The 6000-nt window shown below is 48.1% G+C and overlaps 1 protein-coding gene across 8 annotated transcripts in view; it reads right to left on the reverse strand.

Moving 5' to 3' along the window:
• Positions 1-4723, reverse strand: part of Kansl1l (KAT8 regulatory NSL complex subunit 1 like) — a 96504-nt gene extending 91781 nt beyond the window's left edge. For 3 of the 8 annotated variants that reach the window (XM_036173527.1, XM_036173525.1, XM_036173516.1), the window contains exon 1: positions 4473-4642. The gene's annotated coding sequence lies outside the window, so the exon portion shown is untranslated. Of the gene's footprint in view, positions 1-2209; positions 3217-3664; positions 3866-3886; positions 3906-4472 lie in introns of those variants that run through there. The other 5 variants (XM_036173526.1, XM_036173518.1, XM_036173523.1 and 2 more) reach the window with 5 other exon arrangements.
• Between the last annotated feature and the right edge of the window lie 1277 nt (positions 4724-6000).

Below are 6000 nucleotides of genomic sequence, written 5' to 3' on the forward strand. Positions count from 1 at the left end.
ACACATTGCTCATGCTCAACTTCCAAAGCCCAGGTAGGTTGGCTCATTATCACCCAGAATTCCAGCTCCAAGAGAGCAGACACCCTCTCCTGGCTTCCTGCACTCACATACACAAACCCACAGGAGGCACTCAGATATATACATGGTATTTTAAAAAATGTTTTAAAGTATCCAAAAAATAATCAAAGCCATAAATACAAAATATAACCTATTTCCAGATTTCTTTATACGTTCTTTTAGGGGATTCTCAGTTCACTACAGAAAACTTTCCCGTAATTGTCATGAGCTGAATACAGTTAGCTCCGCACTTTGTAGTCTGTGATGTTTATAAGCAAGAGCTGCTTCTTCCACTTTGAAAACTATGCCTAAAAAGGAATTCTCATTGAAGACTAAAGAATTTAATTAAAGATAAAGCCACTTGGGTGGCCACATAACACATCAAACAGCTCATACTTGAAGCAGAATTATTACTATTCAGCTGTATGTGCATGACTCATAAGACTATAAATGAAGTTGATTCCTGTGTACCTACATTTAGATGCAGAAATTTATGTTGAAAAGGGCATTATCACACATTTGCTCAGTCCATTCATTTTGGCCATTTAACGTCACACAGTTCAACACTGATTAATGACCTACTACCAGGCACAGTTTTGGGGGTTTGTTTTGTTTTGAAGTACTACAAACGTGCTTAAGAATTCTGGGTTTTATAGAGCTAGAAAAGAACCTGAAATATTGTAAAGTTCAGGAATGATTTAAAATATTAACAAATTTTCACTGTAATAAATAGCTGGATTTTAATGTCAATATAAAAACAAATATTTTTGAAAATATAAAAATAACATCTGGCATTAAAATTTTCCATTGTGGCAAAACAAAATCCCAACATGAAAGAAAAAACGAAAAGATAAGTTACAGGCTAGCTTGGACTACAGTGTGACTTCCAGGCTGATTCAGATCTCATATGGACATCCTAACTTTAAACACACACACACACACACACACACACACACACACACACACACACACATACACACACACATAAAAAGAAAAACTCCACTATGAATTATCTTCATTTTTCACTATACACTAGCAACTAGCAACTATAATGATATCATTTTTACTAACATGGTTTTCTTTTTAAATCTTTCATGACTAGGAAAGGAACAAAATTCTGTGAAATGCCCATTTAGCTCAACATTTAGAAAAAATAGGGAAATTTTTTTAAAACTATATAGCTTCTCTTTCTAAATCTAACATACTAAATAAAATAAGAATGAATGTGGGTTATCTTTTGTATGGTATTACATTATAGTACTATAATAATAAAGGCTTTAAGAACAGAGGAAAGACAAACTCGTTGCTAATTTCCCACTGTCTTTTACACTATAAAGCAGCCTCATTTTGTGCTGGAACAATTTGATAAACCAGATCAACATCAACCTTGACTATAATCCTAAACCTAAAGGAAGCAGCTTCCGACTCCTTCAACTGACATCTAATATAGTAAAGACAGACTTCAAGGGAAATGAACAAGAAATCTATGAAGCCACGAAAGACATCCTGGAAACAAGATGGCTTACTGCATACAAGGTTGATGGGGGTAGACTAAAGGGAGTTAACACGTGGGCTACCAACAACAATTGGAACTACAACAAAGATCTTTAGACACTAACCATCTGATTGGTCTAACACATAGTCTACGAGAAACCAGGATGATCAAAAGGAAATTTTCACTTTAGCTTCTTGGAAGAGCAGTAAATGAGGAAAGGTGGTGAAACCCTGTAAGTAATGTTATAAGCAGAAAGAGCAGATGAAGATTTGGGCTATGCCATGCTTAAGACAATGGGAAGTTACTAGAATTTTTAATAAAAAAACGACTAAAATCAGTGAGCCCTAGCCTTAAGGAACAAGTACTCAGCTACTACATTATCAATTATGTACTCCTCAGACAAAAAAGGAATCCGAGACAATTTCCCGACTTCTCACAGGTGAAAAAAAATTTAATATTGGCAGCCAATTGGCAAGTCTTTACTGTGCATCCACTATTTGATACACAGTATGTAAATATGAAAGTTTTCTCTCAAGCACCCTATAGTAAGTTAGGAAATGCAATAGGACCACAAACTTGTCCCTCGTGAAAAAAACAAAAACAAAAAATAAAACAGTACTGTGATGAACAAAGATGCGACAGGAAGCACATTCATACCTCTGAGTAAATTTATGCCACATTCTCAAAGCTGGAGACATCACAAGAGCATAAAAAGAAACATTAACGACGCTGACCCAGAAACTGCCCTCCTACAAATGGGTGGGGCGGAAAATGTATTATTTCAAAGACTTGTGTAATAAAATTTACACAAAACATTAGAAAAATCCCAAACATCTGCCAATAGGAAAAACTTAAAATAGACTCATATGATGTTATACAGCTATTAAAATTATTTTTCAAAGAATATTAATGTTACTTAATGCCATTAAATGTTTCTGGATTAAAATTACGTGAAAATGTATGATCTCTAGTTTTAGGGAAAATTACACATAGCTGACAGAAAAATACAGAGAAATATAGTTTTCCAGGCAATTTTAAAATAACATGTAAGAAAATAAGCAGGTATTGTTTAAAAAGACACCTATTACCAAGAACCTGTAAATGTGTTATATTTACTGGCCAAGATTATGAGTTTCACATTTCAGAAATTATTCTAGAAAGGCTGACAAAGGGAAGTAACAATAATCTCTGTAGATCAAAACTACAAAGCGATAAAGTGATCATTAAAACCGGGAAGAGAAACATGAAAGTTTCAGCAGCCAGGAGTGGTGCCACACCACAGGCTGCCAATGTCAGCTCTGAAGGGACCTGGACTACACAGCTAGTTCCAAGGCCAGCCTGGGTTACATGTCCTGAAACAAAGTGCAACAGCTCTGGACTAAATTAAATATATCTTATTTCACGGCTTCTTGTTAAAACTCCGAAAATACGCTGGCTTTATTAAAACTGACGTTTTGTTACACCACATTATGTGGAGATTTACAGTCACTAACAGGGCACGTGATCTTCATTACTCTCTTTTAAGGCAGGGACCATATTGCGCAATGGTTTACTAGAGGAAACAGATGTATCAGCAAGGCTGTGACTTGCCCAAGAAAACAGCTAGCTAGTTCTCTGGAAACCGCAAAAATCAACCACCGGTGTGAAGCCTCTTAAGCAATCTGCGTTCCACACCTGCACCTCTTCTCCCCCACCCCCACCCCCACCCCCTCCACTGTCGAATTTATTTTTAGAGCTGCTTTTCCTAGCCCCAAATCCTGCCCAGTTTGCCAGCCGTGCTCAGTCAGTAGCTTCGGGTAAGTTCCGTTGCTAACAAACTTGCCCCCATCCAATCAGGACCGGAGAACCTTTCTACGGACACCAAGTTCAACAAGTTCAAGGCGAAGGCGGCGGCGGCGGCGGCCGCCAGTCTTTTCAGCCTCTCCAGCACATAACCGAGTTCGGGGCAATCCCCCACAAGGTGACTCCCACAACTCCAATCTCCCTTGCCCCCGCGATGGGGACCAGCCCGGGCGGGGCACCGGGGGACGCCCACGGCAGCGCCCGCTTCCCGGCCGGCGGTTCGAGACCGCACGACGCCGGCCAGACAGGCCTTCTTCCTACCGAACCTACTTCTCTTTCCCCTCCCCTCCGGCACCGGCCGCTACACGAACTCGGACGTGTGGTCCCTCCGTAAACCGCTACCATCCCTCCCCCATCCCCCGAACAAATTCTGAAGGCCAAAACCCATAACGGCCCAGAAAAAGCAAAAAACAAAAACAAAAGCAACGTCGCCGCTGAGGCGGACCGCTGGGCCCAGAGCCCGGAGTAACTTCCACACGGCCTCGCCCGTACCCGCCGGAGAGGCTCGGCGGCTCCGGCTGCGGGGGGCGGGCCCAAAGCTGGGGGGTCGGGGGGGAAGGGGGGGGGGGGGAGAGGAAAGCCACGTGTTCCGCCCTCTGCGCACGCGCCAGCCAAAACAAAAGGGAGGCTGGCCAGGCCCCGCCCTCTCCCCCCACGTGACTGGCATCCAGGCCCGCCCCCCTGCCCCGCCCTCCCCTCTCCTCCCCCTCCCCTCCCCGCCGTGTCCGCCAAGGCTGTTAGGTTTAGCCGTTTAAATTTGGCTGCGGTCCGACTCCCTGCCCTAGAGCGCACGGTCCTGGGCCGGGGCGGCCCGGGAGTTCCAACGGCCAGGAGGATTCGGGGTGCGACGGGGGGGGGGGGTGCACTGCCCGGCGGACGCCGAGCCCCGCGAGTCTCTCCTCCCTCCCTCCCTCCCTCTCCCCCCACCGCCCGCCCGCCCGCCCGCCTGCCCCGGCGGTCTTCTCCGCTCTTCCCGCCCCGCGCCGCCGCCGCCGCCGCCGCCGTCCCTCCTCCCCCCCCCCCCCCCACCGAGGAGACCCACCCCCCTCTGCCCGCCGCTGCGACGCCGGCCACTCGCCTGCTGGGGCGCCCTGGCTGCCCTCCTCCGCCGCCGCACCTCGGGTCCGGCCGTGGTGGGGGCCGCCGTAGGCGATCTCTAGCTGTCCGCCCGCCTTCCCCCTCCCACACACCCGGGGCGCCGCCGACTCGTCTCCAGAGCGCGCCCCGCTCCCGCCCCGGCTGCCACCGCCGCCGCCGCCGCCGCCGCGGTTTAACAGTCCGCGCCCGCTGCCCGCAGCTCCGGGCGCTCGGGGGACGGAACCCTGCCGCGGGAGGCGGGGGAGGCGGGGTGGGCGGGGCCCGGCTCCGGCCAATGGCAGCGGGGGAGGGGCGCGCCATGCAAATGAGGCGGGCGGCAAGGGGAAACCCCGGCGGGGGCGGGGCCTGCGGAAGCCGCCCCGGAGCGTTCTGCAAGCGGCCCGAGCGCCGCCCCGGCCGGCCGAACTCTGCGGAGGCCGAGCCGGCTCCGAGTGCGTTCCGCTCCGCCGCCGCCGCCGCCGCTCGGCGATCTCTCCCAACACCGGCGCCAGCCCGACTGCCGGGCCGCTTCCCGCCTACGCCGCGCTGCGGTTTCTGTAGGTCCGTCCGGGACACGGAAATAAAACGCGGGGCGCGGGGGAGGGGAAAGAGGGGGCACGCGAGTCCGCTCGGTCCGCTCGTCCCGCTCGGCTCCGGCGTCCCGGCCGTCCCGGCCAGACCGAGGGTTAAGCAGCCTTCCTCCACTGCCCAGGCCCCCTTGATCCTCGGTGCCTTTGCCTGTAGTGAGAGAGACTCAGATCCCAAGTCAAACTGTCGGACCTCCCACGGACCTTAAGATTGTTGGCAAATCTGCCTTGGATACATTTGAGTTAGTTTATGGTGGAGGGGCGCTGCTGCAGTTAACTCTCCTCCGCCGAAGCGCAGAAACGCAGGATTTTATATGGAAACAGTTGACTAGAGAGGCACAAAAAGATCCCTTGAGTCTTGCACCTTGTCCAGCTTGCTGCTTCACCGTTAAACGCACCCGGGCATTTCCCCAGGCTTGAACTTGGGGCTTAAAGAAAAAAAAAAAGATAACCTAAATATAGCTACTTAGATAATAAGAGTAGAAGCTTTGCTCAGCAGATTTTTTTTTTTTTTTGGAATGCTTTAGGGAGTGAAAGACACTAGAATTTTAGATCCAGATTTATCATTTCTACCTTATTTATTTGGAAGGGATCACAGGGTGGGACCATGGCAGAAGTGTGAAGAATTGAAGTCATCAGGAAGTAATACTTAGACATTACCGGAATTGGAAAATTAACCACTACTCTTTCTAGTACGTTGACACACATAGCTGAAATAGTTTTTAGGATAAACTGTTTTCAGTAGGGAGAATAGTTATAAAAATTACTCAATAATTACTCAACATGGGTCAAGGGAAGACATTTCAGGAAATATTAAAATGGATTAAAAGTCATGAACTAATGGTGTGTTGGAGGAAAAATTAAACACCTACTGGGTATTTGTCATATTTAAAGGGCTACCATAGTCCCTGAATACAGAGGCAGAAAATGAGTAAAGCATTT

Source organism: Onychomys torridus, chromosome 23, assembly GCF_903995425.1.
Source record: "Onychomys torridus chromosome 23, mOncTor1.1, whole genome shotgun sequence".
Classification (NCBI taxonomy): domain Eukaryota; kingdom Metazoa; phylum Chordata; class Mammalia; order Rodentia; family Cricetidae; genus Onychomys; species Onychomys torridus.